Source organism: Neophocaena asiaeorientalis, unplaced genomic scaffold (assembly GCF_003031525.2).
Source record: "Neophocaena asiaeorientalis asiaeorientalis breed wild unplaced genomic scaffold, Neophocaena_asiaeorientalis_V1.1 scaffold57, whole genome shotgun sequence".
In the NCBI taxonomy this organism is placed as follows: Eukaryota; Metazoa; Chordata; class Mammalia; order Artiodactyla; family Phocoenidae; genus Neophocaena; species Neophocaena asiaeorientalis.
In genome coordinates this window covers 7,973,107-7,991,789 of record NW_020172731.1, presented here as the reverse complement: position 1 = coordinate 7,991,789, position 18,683 = coordinate 7,973,107, and positions in this window count along the sequence as shown.

Here is an 18,683-nt window from a genome sequence, read left to right as displayed (position 1 = left end):
CAGTGATGTTGGGAACATAAGAAAGATAATGTGTGACATTTGGAAGTGATTTGAGCTGTGAGGAAGAAATGAACTGTGTAAAAGACAGAGCTTCATTTTTGCCGGGGTGGCAGGGGGGCATGGTTAAAAAATCTCTCAGCTGCTTATTTCTGTGTAGTAAGGACTAGTATCCACATAGATTTTTACAAATTGCTAGGCATTTTCAACTCTATTTCCTGGGAGGTGGCTGTCATTAGTCTTGTTTTGTGGATAAAGACTTGCTGGAGATTACTGACCTAGCAGGTGGCAGATCAGTTCTTAAACCCTTAGGTGCTGGCTCCAGGGTCCATGTGGCTTTCAAACTGACCACATGCCTGCCCTACTTTGACAAGTTCTGGGGCTTAGATGCTCTAAGAGGCAAGCTGGCTGTGCAGAGGGAAAAAGGATTTAGCCATATACACTGCAATTAGACATGGTGAGATTTAATTCAATTGGGAGGATTTTTTTTTCTTTAGAATTTTTGGCTTTTTTTCCCGGACTGTCTCATAACTCTTTCTTGTAGCTGTCCTGGAAAATTCTGAGAATCATGTTGGTTTATAGTAAGGAGTTATTTGGTTTGGGCTTTAAACTGATGCGGGGGTTAATAGCATCATTTGTTATAACATTCAGGATCCTGGATTTGAGAACAGTGAGCTGTGTAACATGATGAGCTCCACCATCTAATTTATTTCTTGATGTCGATTTTTGTTCTGTTGAGTCTGCTGCGGGGAGAGCCGTGTTTGCTTTGGATGAATTTTGTAGCAGCTGTGCTGGGCTGAGCAAGTGTGAGGCGGTGCTCCGAGCGGGACCAGTTCACAGGTCAGGGGCCTTGAGGTTCTCCTTTGCTGTGTTGTGTTCAGCTGTCCCTATTAGCTGTTCTTGGCGATGCTGATTTTGAGCTCCGGGTTTTTGTTTTCCTCCATCCCTACTGTCTCTCGACCCTTCTGTGTTTCGAGAGACCCATACAGAGCAGTTGTCTGGAAGCTCCGAAGGCCACATGTGGTTCTCTCCCTTGGGCTTCCATCACATTCATTAGCCACGCCCTCTAAAGCCTTGTCACTCAAAGGATGGCTACCAGACCTGTGCCGGTGTGTGACCTGCTTATTACCCATCTAGGGCAAGATGAGGACAGAAGTTGAGAGAAAGAGTTTAGAGGCTGTTACAGTCATTTATCATGACTCTGTACTAATTTACTTTATTTAATGAAATGTAATTTAATGTCTGTCCAACCTAATCATATAATAAGGCATGCATTTTGTATGCCTTTTTAAATTTAATTTTCCTACTCATCTGTGTTTTATTGTATAAAAGTATCAGTCCACAATGAATTGAAACAAAAACCAAACAAATGAACGAACAAACAAAATTTCAAAACGTACCTGGTCTACCCCATGGGTAGTTTGAGTACTGCTCTGTAGACACAAATGCAAAGCATGTCTATTTCAAGCCCTTCCCATTTCTTCCCTTTTGACCTCCTTTGGAAAGTTTTCCAACACCAAGGTTTCCAAGACTCCCATGGCTGTCCTGCACCAGGCACTTGAGATCAGGATTTGGCAGAATTCTACTGGGTCCTTCCTTTATGACCACCACCCTCTGGGCCTTGGTTTCTGTCCAGTAATGATTTAGCTAATCTGATACATGCATCTGCTAAGAATTATGATGAAACTATGGCAGCTTTGAAAATTGGAGTAGGGAGGGTTATTGGGGTGCTGTATGATGACATTATGTCCAAAGGTGCCCAGAAGACAAATCCTACTTCAGATTACAGCCATTCCTTCCATGAGATTCCATAAAATGGATGAGATTGAGAACAACTGCAAAGGAAAGCAAAGTATCCCTTGACTCAGACCTGAAGCTTTGGACTTAACCTCAGTGTAGAGAAACTGGGTAAGCTGCAATGGAGCATATGGAGCCCTGTCTTTTCCTAAGCTACTTCATTTTAAATACTTCAGAGAACTGCTCCATGATCTCCCTTTGGTGGAATGATGATGGTGATTAAAGTAGGATGGAGGGAAATTTGTTTTATATTTCTCTGCCTTTTAATCAGAACATATTTTGCGTATTAATTATCTTCCTTTATTAAATATGAGTATGTTTCCTATTCACCACTATTGAGTTAAGTAACACAATAGTCCTTTAACCTCCTCCTCCTTTACTCCTCTCCAAGTCAACTATGAAATAACTGCAGTGAATGAGAGGTACAATGGGTAAGTATGGACGGTATCTTGGCATAAGGAATAACCACACGAAAACAGCTTGAGAATTTGGCAGATGGGGATTTCCCAGTACACCTGGAGCTGGCTGCCTGGCCAGATACTGTCTTAATCTCAACTTTTTCTCCAGGCCTCAAGCTGCCCTTTTGTGACACCTCTTCTTTTTCTTTTCTTCTTCAGGGTGGCTTTTGATGTTCATTTCCACTGAGTTGAAATGTTATGGGAGGGAAAGTCCCACATGGTGTGGTCCTGTGATGTCACTGGACATAATCACTCACACTGTCTGCAGTGTTTGTCCTAAAAGATTTACACATGTGAAAACCCTTTCAACAGGGATGACTGCCAAAGGAAGGTTTGTAGCCCTGATCTCTCTCCCAGCAGCAGACTTGTAGGGCCACTGGCCTTGCACAGAGGAATTGAGGACTTGCATGAACCTGGTGGGGCTTTGGGAAGAAAACTGGGGTCCATATGTAGTCAAGGGAAAGATGTCAGGGAAAGAACTTGGTGATAGAAACCAGAAGAAATGTGGAAGCAGGAAGGGAAAGGAAGGAAATAAATAAATATTGCAGAGGAAGGAAAGAAGAAAACAATCAATGGAGGATGGGAGGCCTTACAATGAAACACTTCCATTTATAGTTGAACATCTCAGATACTGTGATGTGTCCCAAGCCAAATATATCATCTTTTTTAAAATAGAAACACATCTGTTAAAAGGAATAATCTTTTCACATTGAAAGCAATTAAGTTGTTTAAATGAATCAGATTGGTTTCATAAAATAAAGCAGGAAAACTAGTAGTTATTTCAGAGAGGATGGTCAGATTCATTCATAAAGGAAACACAGTAAATGCTGTAGCCAAGCTGGAACTCAATAAATCAATTGATTCAGTATTCCTTAATTTTTCATTTACAATGAATTCAAGTAGGAATTTTCACACAGTTCTAAGTGTGATAGAAATACTTTTCCCAAAGGCGAATGATTAACCAAACAACACACACACACACATACACATATACACATTTGCACATTCCCCTGCCCCACACCCACTGATCCCTAAATCCCTATCGTACTCTTTATCACAAATAAATTCCAGGTGGATCAAAGATTTTCTATGAAAAAAGTGAAACCATTATAAACATTAAATGAAATGGTAAGTTAAAAGCAATGTTTGAGAGAGGAAGACATAAAGGAAACCAATACATAAGAGTATATAAAACTTTGACATTTGTAAGGCAAAAAACACCAGAGGCAATATCCAAAGACATATGATAAAACATTCCCCCCAAAGATAATATCTTTAGTATGTGAAGAGATCTTACGACTACATCAAAGAAAATAGGAGTAATAATAAATGAGCTTGCTAATGAACAAATCAGTATAAGTATAAACAAAATAATGCTTTAGTTAAATTTCCTTTTAAGGAAGCTAGCATATACATAATAGTTTTAAAAAATATTGATGATTTTAGGATAGAAAATAAAGCACATTTTTGCAAGTCTTAGTAAGTAAAAGTTTGATGCACTAATGGCAAAACTATAGCAAGTGCTGATAAAAAGACCACCAAGCTGAGAAGATATAAATCAACGAAAGCATAATCTACTACATTCACATTGTTGGTTGACAAGTCAGTGAATGGGGTTTGGCAGCAATGTAATGATCGTGCTTTTTTCTTTTAGATCTTGAACTCTGTAAATCCTCTTTCCTTTCACAACTTCCTTAATTCACCTCTACTTCTCTCCAAAATCCAAACACATATTTTCTCTTCTCACCAGAATTTCAGATCACTGGTCTTCTTGCAATTTACCCACGTCCACTAGCTTTCTTCTGGACACATCTGACCTCTTTTCAGTCTGAACAAGATGGTCATGTTAACAAGGCCCACCTATCTGGAATTCCCTGGTGGTCCAGTGGTTAGGACTCTGTACTTCCACTGCAGGGGGCATGGGTTTGATCCCTGGTTGCAGAACTAAGATCCCACATGCCTCAGGGCATGGCCAAAACAAACAAACAAACAAAAAAAACCCAAACAAGGCCCACCTATCAACTCCAGGTATCATGCCTCCTTAACCTTCTACTGTGGAACTGCCCAACCCTACATCTCCCTTCCCGTTTGCTTTCTCAGATTCTAGGTTAAGAATTCTGCTGCAGAAAATCACAGTACCCTAGTGGGCTAGCCCACCAGCTCAAGAGTAGAGAGTTCATTGTACTCTAGAAATCCTCTCACTTATCTCCTTCATTCTCTAGATCACTGGCCACAATAGCCTTTCCAGACTCTGTCTTTCCCAAGCCCCCCTTTCCCTCCATCACTTCACCTTCTACTTCAGACGTTGAAGGTGAACGCTCTCTTTTTATTTAACTACTCATCTTTTCTTCCTGGCCAAGCGGGAACACCTCCACAGAGGGACACCTCTATTCTTCTCTTCATCTCCCAGGGTCTTTATTTCTTTATAAAGCAACTTAAATTTCTACATCTCCACTAGCTCAATCCTTCAATATCCATCCATCCATCCATCCATCCATCCATCTATCCATCCATCCATCCATCTATCCATCCAACCATCTCTACATTAATTTTGTATGCAAGCACACAGACCTATCTATTCATGAAAGATATTCACCTGAACATGTTTGATCCTCAGTTTATCCTTCCTTTCCTTTCCTAATCAGAGTTCTTTCTTTCATAATCAATTTCTTGCTCTCTTGTCATCCCAACAAATTGTTTTCATTTCTCACTGCTAAAACACGCTATCAGTGAAACTTGTGGGCTGTTCTCAATACTCATTCTTGTTGATTTATCTGCATCTTTTCTTTCTGCTGACCAGTTTTTCCTTGAAGCATCCTCTGCCCCTGACTCCTGTCATACTCTCTGTTCTGACATTTTTTTACCACTTCAATCACTATTTGTCTCTTTACTGCCACATCCTCTTTCTGTTCTCCAAATTCTCTCTATGAGTCTCTTCTATTCTCTTAAGCCCAGCCTGTTCCAAAGCAATTAAACAAAGTTAAATGTAGCTCTAGTCTTCAGGACTTCTCAGAGCCTTTAAATGCTAATGTGTATTGTTAATACCCAAGAGGATATGTAGGGATATAGTATGCTCAGTGTCTCAGACTTGTTGGACTAAAGAACATTTATTTTCACAGAGCATATCAAGGGACATGGATTCCTTAGACCTCATGGTGGGAAACCTGTGTACAGTTTCCGATTTTCCACTTTGACCTCTCTTCATAATATTGCTCCAACAACTTTTTCTTCTACTCTCTAGCCTCCTTACTCTCAAGAGGGAATAGATTATTTTCTATTCACCACCTCTAGGCCATCCAAGCACTTACCTTATTATTCAAGTGCTATAGGAAGTGCCACCTTCTCCATGAAATATCTCCTAATCATTGCAGGTGGAGGTGCTTTTTCCCTTTTCCCAAAGCAAGAGGAACCCTTAGAAGTAATAGTTAACATCTTCATAGATGTTATTATGTGTTTATTTTATTCAGTCTATTCATCTCCGGGATTGTCAACTTCTTGAGGACTGTGTTTAGGCACTTTGTGCCTGCAAGGAATGCTTTCAGCTGTGAGTAATAGAAAACTCAACCCAGAGGGACTTAAACAACAAGGACATTCACTTTCTCATGTGACAAGAAGCTCAGGGGTAGCGGGGCACCAGGGCTGATGAATCCAGTGGCTCAGTGTTACTATCAGGACTCAGGTGTGCATCCTCAGTCCTCATGTTCACTAACCTCATGGTCCCAGGTGTCACATCTGGCTTCTACAAGGTTAAAGGGAAGGTTAAAGTACACAACTCTTCCTGTAAGTGTATTTTACGATCTCACATCTTTTCTAGAAGCATGATGACACCTCTCCACTCCCACATGTAGTTAGACAGAACAAGATCCCATGCCTTCCCCAAACCAAGGGATTTTCCATCGGACTGGCTTAGACACATCTCCCAAGCTGGGATTTGGATCATCTTTGATGAAGAATAGAGACTTGAAAAAATAGGGGTTCCATTAGCAAGGTGGGAATGGACAGAAGTAAATTTCTACCTTAATATCCTGTTCAGTTCCCCACAGATGGCACTGCACATTCTGTAGATTTGCTGAGTGAGTAAAAGGATGGACAGTGGAGTATGCCAAATAATGTGTTTAGTCAAGATTTTAGACCTCATTACCCACCTTCTACCTTTCCTGACTCTCTAGGAGGAAGATTCAAAATTTGAATTATAAGGAGGAATATTCATAGGTGAACACTTATAGTTGTTAATTCTATATTTGAAATATTAAAGCTTTTGCACCCTCCTCCCACCTCCCGTACTCTTCACACCAGTAGTATCAGGAACGAGGAATATAATAGAACCATTTTGAGTAAATGTCTCCAAGGGAATTCACAATGATAAAATCAAAACATAAACATAAAATAGATTTTAAATTAAGATTTTCATTGTCTCCATCAACAAAATTATAACGTTGGGAAGCTTCTCTTTCTTTTTCCTCATGTTCAAGACAGCAACCATATTTCATTGTAAGTGATATGATGCCAGTAGTTGAATCAGTCTGTCTTTTAATTTATTATTTCCTCCAGACATTCTTTGAACATGTGTCAACAGGAAAGAACATGTTTCAAAATCCTTTTCTGCTCATTTCTCCCTTAATAAACAAAATGAAGTTTGAAAATGTGTCTTTTGGTCCTCTCCATGCTTTCTAAAATTTGGCAAAAACCAGAATTATCAGAACTGGTCAAGACCACATTCTGAAGCAGGTAAAACTCACCGTGGGGACTCTTTCATCTCCACTCTCAGAATTCCTCCGTCTCTTAACAGTCCTCATCTGCAAGCATTTATTGTCAGCAAATACCCACCAACATCTCATAGCTCAAGAATATTTTAAGGTGTTGCTACTTTACAGTGTATTCTCATTTTATTTAATGTTTCTTAAATAATTTTTTAAAAACCTCTAAATATTCAGAAGAAGCATCTCTAATGATGAGCTGTCAGGTATGGATTCAGGGATGGAGACAGTTTGGGTAGAGAATATTCCTTGTTCCGATTAAGTCACATCACATAGGCATCACCTACTCTGGGTACATAACAGGCTGGCTCCAGGAATGACTTTTTTTTTTTTTTTTTTTGCATATTGTTGGGTAATTGAAAAGCCAGAAGTTCCTGAACTGCTGCTGCCAGGGGGATGTTTAAAACAGTCACACTACAAATGCTAACGCACATGTATTTCTGCCCATGTGGGTAAGTGGGAAGAGAAATATTCGTGTGGGAAGTGGCCAGAGAAATATTTTAAAGTTTGGACTTCAATCAGAGAGTGCTTTACTCACTTAAATATCCCTATGAAGGAGCAAAGAACACAAAGGGTGAGGGCTCCAGGAACAGCGTGGGTTTCTGGTTCACAGATGGCGCCAACACACACACACACACACACACACACACACACACACACACACACACACACACAAGCCATTTCCAGGTCCTATGTACCAAGGGTATAGGAAGCTGGGCAGTGGGGTAGCCCGGTGTTAGGAAAGAAGGTCCTTCTCTAAGTGGTGCTTCCCTTGTGTTACTCTCAGACACCTGCTGTAAGAACAAAGTCTCATACATTCAGAAGTCTTAGAAAAGTGACAGGATCCAAGCCAGCAGGTTGCAGCCCCAGCTGACAACATGCAAAGAAACCAACCCAAACCAAAGTCAAGGATGCTTGTTGTGGGATCTAAATCAAAGTGCAAGGTGTTCTATATGATGAGGAGACTTTTAATAATTCATAGTTCAGGGAAGAAGGAAAACTCTCCTAGTAGACTTATCAGCTTTCCATCCCAGACATCAAGAACACTGTTCACTGTTCATTCTTCAGGCTTTTATTCTCACATCGTTGTTCTGTGAAAGTGTCAGAAGAGATACAGAGAGAGAAGAGACGGGTGATGAGAAAGATTGTGTGCATCCAAGTGGCCAATCCTCTTGGGGAAAATGGTCAGGAAAATTGATGTAAAATCTCTGGGTCAAAAACCAACATATGGTAAACCTGTATTTTATTTAAAAATAATTTCCTGGGGAAAGTCTCTTCATTCTCAAGTTTTAAAGTAGTAATAATAACCATTGGCAATAGTTGGCATCTTGAGCTATATTTTAAACTTATTAAATAAAGGTTACTCTTCCGATGGGAAAACAAGGAATAAAAGAAGTAGGCAGCCAGCATTTTGCCAAGTGTGTCAGAGCGAAGCCAAGACTCCATAGCAATTTAGCAATGAAGGATTAGTCCCTGCTGAAATTCTCTTTACAGACCACGAATCAAGCCCTGGACACAAAACAAAATCAACATGGAACGTACACAGAAGGGTCATCAGAATGCGGACAGTGCAAGTAAGAGACAAGGGACAATTCAGACAAGTCTACCACAGGGATTATTCTGTTTTATCCAGTTCATTAGTGAACACAATGTTTTTACCTGAACTCTCACCAGTAATACTACTTTAGTATGTATATATATGTTCATATATATATATATATTATATGCTTTTAAAGGTAACTGTTTAGTAAACTTGATATAATGAGATACATCCTTTTTATAGCCTAAAGTCTATAGGTAAAGAAATAGCCAGGTAGGGTTACTTACTCATGGGACAGAACAAAACCCACCTGAGTTGGAAGTCATAATTCTGGTACCCACAATGTACTTCTTTCAGGATGTTGTTTCAACAAAGCATCTGCTTGGGCTACAAGTGTTAGAATCACAGGATGTTATTGCTGAAAGATACCTGTTTCAGTCAGGTTCTGTCAGGAAATAGAATCTGACCCAAGTGATTCAAATGGAGAGACTTTAATGAAGGGACAACTCACAGAGGTGCAGGCAAGGTAAAGGGCCCCAGGGAAATGCAAGCTCAGGAGCCATTGCTGCTCCTCAGGACCCAGTGAGAGCCGAGCAGTGGAGAGCACGCCCAACAGGAGCCGTGGGCCTGGAGGGATGCAGCTTCCACCCCAGACGCAGGCCAGAGCAGGCAAGGAGGAGGGAAGAAATGCCACGGCCCCTCTCTCCTCTTCTGATCCTCTGTAGGTGCCTCCCATAGGCCAAGCCCAACCAGAAGTCAAAGGGCAAGGGAGCCGGGGTACCGTAGTCCACAGAGGGCATGGAGCAGGCAGGAAAGGGCAGAGACTGATTTGGGGTGGGTGGGACGAGTGGCGAAAAACCACACAGCACCTAGAAATCTGTCCTTTGTGCTCTGACGGGAAACGCCAAATTCTTCCTTTGTCTGGTCATAGACAGGGCCCAGGTGGGCAGCATGCATAGCAGGCATGTGACTATATAAAGCAGAGTACACCTGCTAGAGGTAAGAGTTCATTTGTTAGAGGTGAGCAGGTTGGCTTCCCCAGAAAAGAGGTGGCCTCTTTCCGTGGAAACCTGGTGCCCCAGTGCTTACAGCATTCAGTCCCCGTCAGTCTCTGATCATGCCAGGAGAGGTGCTAGTGAACACCATGAACACTTAGAGGGGAATTCTGTAGTTAGCTTGTGGCATCCTAGAGCCTGAAGCCCCCATAATGCCAGGAAAGACCAGCCTCTCCCAGGCATGAATGTCCAAGCTGGGGGGACAGGGCTGGAGCTAAGGTACTGACATGACATGTCACTCTTGTGTCCAGTCTCTGATCACAGCAGGTAAGGAGCTGGTGCTTCCTAATCATGCAGCCCAAAGTCTAGCTCTGTTTGGCTCTCGGTGCACTGCTCTAGGATGGGTCATGGGGAAACCATCCCCATCTCCCCAGTGAACTCTGCTCTGTCAGATCTGGTGCATGTGTACAGCTTTGCCAGTTTCCATTGTTTACAAGAAACCCAGGCAGGAACCAACATAGTGTGGGTGGCAGCAAGGCTCCCACAGCAGATTTGGAGAGTCCCCTAGTTCCCCAGAATTCCAGCCAAAATCTCGTTTAACCAACTGCATGTCAGCTTATGAGGCCAGGATGACTGTGCAGTACTCATCTACATTGCTTTGCAAAAGGAGATGGTCAGTGGGCTGCATCTTGAATGTTGTGTCTAGCAAGTGTGACGTTACTGTGACACCTCACTGGTGGCTGATGGGCAGACATCATAATAGGACAAAGAATTCAACAGGAAAAGCAAAATAGATGTGTCCATTACAAAACAGTTGTACAAGTGCCCTTGAATATATTAGTAATATTTATTTGCAGTGCATTGCAAGTTGCTCAGTTATCTCCGTATTTATTTCTGATCTCTTTGCAAGTTATTCAGTTATGTCTTTAATCCCTTCAGCATAAGTGAGGTTTTGACTTCCATTCATTTTGTTTGGGGGAGGGTATTGTGAGAAATTGGCTTTTTACTGTTCCACTGAAGCCCACTGTGTCAGGGATCCAAGTGGCTATAGCAACAAAATCTCCTGCTGACTCTTCCTCTAGACTCAATCCCTGAAAATTAGTTGGAACAGATTATAGTGAGCCCTGCGAAACGCATCTTTTGGTTTCAGAGGGGCAGTGAGCTGGAAGGTTCATCTGTTCTTTGATCCTCCGTGACTTCTCTGATCCTGTGAGTCCATGTGACTCATCTTATTCCAGGTCTTGTTGTTTCACTGCCTTGGAAACTGTTGGATTATAATATATAAGGCCCACTCCTGGCTACCTTGACCTTCAGCCTTGAGGCTGGATTATGCAGACCCCAGGGTCCCCAGATCCCTGGACCAATGCTGAGGGCTCTTTCCACATGCATGAGGTCGTGTCTATAAAAATAAACCACTTTAACAATTTGGGTTTAAATTGACTTTTTATTGTATAAATCAAGATTCATCCACCCCACCCTCCCAATAAGTAATGGAATCAAAGTGTTTAGTGGGTGGAGACACAACCTGAGCTTCTGTAACTTCCTGGAGACTTTCTGTATCCCTTCTTTTTCCACTGTGTACATCCACTTGGGTGCTCTGAGGAGACCAGAAATCACAGGGTCACGGAGAGCTGGGGCAGGAAGGGGCATCTGGTGGAGGTCCAGCCCAAGGTCTCAGTATATTTTGAGAGCTCACTACTTACCATGCGCTGGCTGGGTGTGTCAGTTTAACCCTAGGAAGTAGGTATTCTCGTGTGTTTGCATCTGGGGAAATCAAGACTTAGAGATTTCAAATGTGCTCAATTTGCTCTGTTAAAAAGTTGTGGACTCAGGATTCAAATTCAAGTGATCTGACCCCAAGTCATACTTTTTTAGGCACTGCTCTATATAGCAAAATAAATCTGCTGCTTCTACCTCCCTTTAATTCCTAACAGTGGAGCTGGGAGTCATGGGGGAGTGGTAGGCGTGCGGCAGGAGGGGTTGGTGGGGGCAGAAAGGAAAGTGATCTGATAAACTCTTTTGCACTCATGATGTAATGCTGGAGCTGTTTCTAGTGTTTTAACTTCAGAAGAGGGTGAAGTGAAAAGAGCATGCCTGCAACCACGGCTGCCTGAGAACTCGGCAGGGTGGGAGGATGCTGGGGGCTGGGGACGGCTGTCTCAGTCACTGTCACGTGAGGGTTGGAGTTTGTGAGGCTGTCCCTGAAGTTTGCTTATTTCTTTTTAGAGCCTATGCCATTTCTCAGGCCCCTTGGATGTTCAGGACCTGAGGGAAGCATCGTGAAGATCACGACAATGATCATAAAATGGTTCCCGCTCACCGGAACTAGAGGGCCCCCTGCACGTCAAGAATTGTGTTCGGAGTGCCGAGATGCCATGTTGGGTGAGGGGTCCATTCTGGCCTGGAGGAGCTCAGCGGGGGCATCATACAAACCCTGACATTTCTGCCTTGAGGGGTGAAGTGTTTTTTTTTTTTTTTTTTGGTACGCGGGGCCCTCACTGTTGTGGCCTCTCCTGTGAAGTTTTTTTTTTTTTTTTTTTTGCGGTACGCGGGGCTCTCATTGCTGTGGTCCCTCCCGCTGTGGAGCACAGGCTCCGGACGCCAGTGGCCATGGCTCACGGGCCCAGCCGCTCCTGCGGCATGTGGGATCTTCCCGCACCGGGACACGAACCCGGGTCCCCTGCATCGGCAGGCGGACTCTCAACCACTGCGCCACCAGGGAAGCCCCGGGTGAAGTGTTTTGATGGATGGAGAAAAGAGGGGGAGCAGGCTCAGCCCAGGTCACATTTGTCATCATCTGTGGACACATTTGCCTACAATCTGGTCATTTTTGTTTTCAATGACGAGAAATACTTACTCAACTGTAAATACTAGTGTTGTATAATTACTACAGGTCAAGATTAAAAACAGAAGTTTTAAAAAATATTTAGTTAAAAATAAAGTATAAAACCCCAAGTTATTAACTGTTTCTTAACTCTGACTTCTTTGGCAGTTGAATAAACAACTTACCTGGAAACACTTCTTAAATCAGACTTTCTCTAGCTCTAAGCTCTGGTGTATTTAGGTCTTGAGACACTTTCCGGGGTCACATTTATTTCTTCAACCCCTTTCTCCTCTTTTCAGGTACTAAAGGTCTTTGATTACCTGTTTATTCTAGTTGCCCTGGCAGTGGGACTGTATGTGGAGGGAAGCTGTACTTTGCGTTTTGAAGTTTTGAATGCTCCTAACTGAATGTGAAGCACTCTGATGATGTATCCACACCTCAGAGGAGAAGCCTGTCTTCCCACAGCAGGTTTCTGTGGCTTTCCAATTGCAGGCGAACAGTTTTGAAAGCTCACCATGTAGGATTGTTTGACAGAGTGAAGCCTTAACTGTTTTTGTTGCTGCTGCTGTTGTGTTTATGAGGTGTGTGTGCGTGCGTGTGTGTCTGTGTTTTAACCAACTAGGAAGAGCTTATCAAGGCAAGCGTGCCACATGTGTTTTCCCTTTCTCAACAGTTTTACTAACTGGTTCCTCTCAGGTGCCTTCAACAGTGCCTGCCAGATATTCCCTGGTAGCATCAGATACCCTACATTTTCTTGCTTTCAGTATAAGCTCTTGTCTGGATGTGGGATGCTTAAAAGGTGATCATTCGTGACCTTATTTGAAGTCCCATTATTTAAATTTATAAAATGAAGGCATTAATGCTAAAAGAAACCCAGCGTGGGTCAATGCTCCAAAATTATCCATTTGTTATACTCTTGGTCCTTCCTAGACTAGACCACATGAAGGTTGAAATTTTGATCTTGAGAACATTTTGAATGCTGAAAGCCCAAAGTACATTGGATTCCTTTCATTCTTGGAGACATTGTTTGGTGTTTTATTCAGTGATGACTTCCTAAATATATTTACAAAGGAGACAGGCTCAGCGTGCTGTCTGGAAGTGGTGATGTGTACACAGGCTCATGATCCACTGTTAGAAATGTAAGCTCTGTGTGTGTGTGTGTGTGTGTGTGTGTGTGTGCACGCACGCGCACGCGTGCACTTTTGAACTGAGAGTGGGATATTAAACTTGGGCTTTACAGCACATATATCTAACCCTGAAGTACCTGATCAGGTTAGGATGATGTTTATGAGGCAGCTTGCAAGAGCTGGGGCTTCGATTTCATCATATAAGGTTCTAGTGGAAGATTAAAGACTGATGAAATACTTCATTCTGCTGCTAAGTAAACTATTGATGGTGGATCAATAAAAATAAAAGCAGGTTTATTTTTATTTAGACAAATACTGTATTTTATTAAATCTAAAATTTTATCAGTATATTATGTGCCATTATTTTATATACCATTGAGAAAGAAAAAAATTCTTCCAATTAGAAGAATTTGTGAAATTCTTCCAGTACTTTTTTATCACTAGTATTTTTATTTATACTTATGGAAAGTACTCTTTTAGGCTTTTTTGGACATAGATTTCTATCATTTAGAACTTTTCATAGGAGGAAAAATATAAATTCAGTAAATTGGTTAGAATATTCCTAAATGACTCCACATTCATATCTGGTTCTTCTGAATCACATGTCGATGTCATATCTTTTTGATAGATTATAGGCCCCTGGGCCACAGAGATGATTAGTAATGCAGCATTTCTTAACAACTAGCTCCACTATTTGTCTCTGAGATTCTTTTCCAAGTGACTGGCACTCATCCTGCACGTTCTGATGTGCATATGTAAGCAATGATAATTACATCGTAATGGCTGTATCCCAACTTCAATCATTTTAATGTGTGAAGATGTATGTCTTAGAATCAGTAAAATATGCTAAAAAATTTGAAGTGCATAATATAGTTAAAAATTCTAGGTCAATCCCTCAAAGATGGGCTTTTCCTTTCAGAAATCTCCAGAGTAAATATCATGTACTAATTCTGCTAGTGTGAAGAGATGTGATTGGGAGAAACCAGTAGTTTAGAAGTTTCTCAAATTTTTGAGTTTGTCAGAATCAAGCGGCTTACTTGTTAAAAATGTTGATTCCTAGGCCCACCCCTGACCCATCAAACTGGACTCCCTGGCAGTGGCATTTTGACTAGCTCCCTTGAACATTCTGACGCTGGTGGTCTGGGGAACAGTGCTTTGAAGCGCGCTGCACCAAGCCCTGTCAGGCACCATCGGTGTACATTAAGCTCTCAGACTGTAAGCTTGGAAACTTCATGAACTCCATGGCAGCCAAAAGAAAGCAAGGCACTTAAAACAGGATCACCATGTGGCCTTTCATTGAGAACATCCTAGGAATAAAGGAGCCAACATATTTCAACACCAGATTAGAGAGTGTGTCTGAAGTTGCTGTTTCCTTAAAAAATTCTAAATAAGAGGCTTGGAAGGTATGCTTCATGTTTCTCCCCGTCTAGTGCTTACCTTTATATTTTTTCAAAAACATTAGATCATTTATTCAACCCACATACCATGTAAAGGCTAAGGCTCTTCATCACTAGACAAACTCTGATGAGTCTGGTGAGGGTGGTCCTGATTAATATTTTATTACATTATAAAAGGAGTCAGTTTAAGGTTAGGCAAAGGAAGTGCCACGTTATTTGAGAAACAAAGTAGCAGAATCATTTCCTATGATCTTGTATTAATCAGAACCCCTAGTCTTTCCAAAATTCCTAGTGAAAATGCCAAGTGGCTTAGCAATAACTTCCAACATGACTTTTTAAACCTATGTTCTCTAACGTCAGATAGTTCTAATGTCTAAATGACTTCCAATGCCTAAGCTAATTCTTCAGTCATTTAGAAACTAGTAATTAAAAACAACTCTTTGGGCCTACAAGAGCAGTTTGTGGGCTGTCTAGTCATCTCACTCCAGATGGGGCGAGGCTGCAGGGAGAGGTGGTGGAGTCCTCTTAAGCCAGAATATGGATGTTTAGCCATCATTCTGTGAGCTGAGTGAATGAAAAATTGCACCTTGAAGAAGGTGAGGGGAGTGAGGCCTGGTATATTATTCGTCTTATAGAATAAGTAACAGTGTTTCACACCTGGTAACTTAGAGATGACAACATGTTTTCACATTTACCTTATCTTTGATCTTCACAACATCTCTTTAAGAAAGGGCTGACAGTGTTTCTATCCCTTTATTTTGCTGAAAAAAAAATGACATCATGTTAATCAGGAAAGCGGGTTGGTGTCTTGCACCAAGACTGATGGTGGAGCTGGGCTCAAACTCAGGTCTCCTGGTTCCAAGTTCAGAGCTGCTTTTGGTACTCAACATTGCCTCTCGTCTGGTATCCAGGAAGTGCCCAGTGCTTCTGGATGTGGGTTCATATTTGGAGGCAGAAGAACACTGTATGACATCTTGCAGATAGGTTCATAGACTCAGAACCCTGATTTGAGAAAGAGCTAGCTGTTAGCAAAACTTGCCTGACTCCTCACATTAGCACCTGCCGGGACTCGGGGTAAAGAGGAGACGCAGGCAGCCGGGAAGTGAGAGCTCCTCACATGTCCCCAAGTCTAGACTTTCTCACTCTAAAAGAGTTCCTGCCAGTCTCAGCCCACGGTGGAAGTTTCTAGATTTGGCCAGGGTTACAAAAACAGCCTGATTCTGTGGCTGCTTTCTCAGGGGACTCCATTGGAATCAGAGCTATGGATATGGTGTTAAAGTTCTTTGGGGGCTGCCCAGAGATTCAGGGTCAAGGTTTGTCAGAGATGCTGTGGGTGTCCTGTGCTTATCTTCTCAGACTTCGCCACACTCACGGTTCTTGCAGGGCTGTTTGCTGCGAGCAACTGTGGTTGTCCCCCCCTGCCTACAGCCTTGACCTTCTTGTTAAGACAAATCAGAGGACCCCATGCAGGCAAGAAGCCCAATTTAAAAAGTCCACATCTCTTTACTCTTCTAAGCAGGTGTAGTTTTTGAAAATTTCCTGTAACATCAAATCCCTCTCTGCTATTAAAATTGTCTTCACTAAGAACTGAAACTTAGAGAACTGGAGAGATATTTCTTTTGGGAAAATGTTTACTCCAAGACATAAGATCATTTTTAAGGAATGAAGCAAAACTTTAGAAATTTAGACTCTTAATGATAGTCATGATGCCCCTTTTGGTCTTCTTAAATCATTACTGAGGCAGAGAGGAGAGATGAGGGGTGTAAGGTGACTTTCTTAAGGTCACATAGTTTGGTAGTGGCAGAGCTGTTTCTAGAACTCCTGCAAGCTATTTCCAGGGCCTGTGACAGCTGACCTGTGACTGCTGTAAAAGTTGGTTTGGCAGAGATATATTTCATCAGGGTCTATCGGCCATGAGGAGCTCCATGAACTCCTTCTCAGGGTGGATGTGGTGCTGCCACACCCAAGGCTGGAAGGTCAAGAGGACAAAGCTGGTTAGCTGTGCAGGAGCTGACATGATGGGACCAATGTCTCTGTTCAGACCCTACTCCACCCTCAGCTGCTTCTGTTGTCTCTGAAACTTCTACCTCATTCCAACCTGTCCAAGAACCTGGGTCTCGCTTTGCTTGCCCTGGGGAACACAGTGGTGCCCGCTGTAACTCACTATTCTCTGAAAATGGTTCTGGGAAACAGTTGATTATGTTTACATATTTATTAAGTATAAGCTCTTATTATATGCTAGACCTTGTCCTGGACCCATGCAAAATTGCCATCAGCTGGTGTCAAACAGGAAGACTTTCAGATGGTACCAAAAGCAAAAACTAAAACTAAACTAAAAACAATGTCTCATACACCTAAATTTCTCTGCTTGCCCCTTGGAAATTTTCACCTTCAAGGCTGCCTTTGTAATTCAACTGAAATCAAACCTATCTGGTAAAGAAATTTGTGAGGAAGGCACAATACACATGGTACCATTTGAATTGACCATGAGGGTTTGGAACCTTCTCAGAGCCTTTCCCATTTTACCTATCTAGAAAAGATGCTTGATATTTGGTTACAAGCAATTATAATGTGCAAAATGAAATACAAAATACCAGTGCACATTACCTAGGCTTATTTTCTTGCTTGGCACAATATCAGGTTTAAGAAAAAAAATTACAATGATATTTTAAATGTGCAAGGTATACTGGGTTGAATTGTTATGTGGTTTCATCATGTCTCTGGCCCCCGCTGCAGAAGGCCACGTGTTGTCCTTTGGATCCTGGGATGGTCTGTTTGACCCACCATAGCTTGAACTTGCATTTGCAGAGCTGTGAAAGCTTATGTGATTCCCCTTGGCCTCACTGACAACCAATGTACAGAACAGGTTAGAGATTTGCCAGTCCCAGCTCAAAGCAAGCCCGCCAAGGGGGACCTCAGGTCCTCATCATCACCAGCTCTGCCTTCATATCATTATTTTTTCTGTGCAGGTTAAAGTTGGCTGCTTGCTTACTCATGCTCTGATTTCCTAACTCCTTGTGGTCATAGCTAGCTTTCTTCATAAGATAGGTTGATCTAAGCTCAAAGTTGGGAAAGATAAAAATACAACTAGACAAAAATCCATTAGGGACTGTGTGGGGACCAAGTTTTTGTTGGGTCTTGGAAGGAATTGAAGGAGTCCCCAAAATGAGCTGTTAGGTACTATGTATTGAGATAGTTCCACCATTTATGAGCTCTGCTGAGCATATTTTCTTCACCCCTCTGTGTATTGTGTTTTGGTTTACTATTACTGTGAATTTGGTATCCTCAACTTATATCTTCTCTCTATGTCATTGTCATTTACCAGAGGTATTATCAATTTTGAGAAATGCAGAAGATGGTGCCCACAAGCTCCTCTTCTTCTTCCCCTTAACACTTGGGATTTTGACATTCAAAGGCCTTTATTAGGGGCTTCCCTGGTGGCGCAGTGGTTGGGAGTCCGCCTGCCGATGTAGGGGACACGGGTTCGTGCCCCGGTCTGGGAAGATCCCACATGCCGCGGAGCGGCTGGGCCCGTGAGCCATGACCGCTGAGCCTGTGCATCCGGAGCCTGTGCTCCGCAACGGGAGAGGTCACAACAGTGAGAGGCCTGCGTACCGCAAAAAAAAAAAAAGGCCTTTATTGTTTCTTCCTTAAATTCCTGTAAAAGTCAGAAGGTTCTTACTTATTATTTTTCTTTATTCATTGCCAATTCTAAGGTGACTATATTTTTAAAATGAAGAATAGCCATCATTTTATTGAATGCATATTGCTTGATTGACACTTCCCATCCC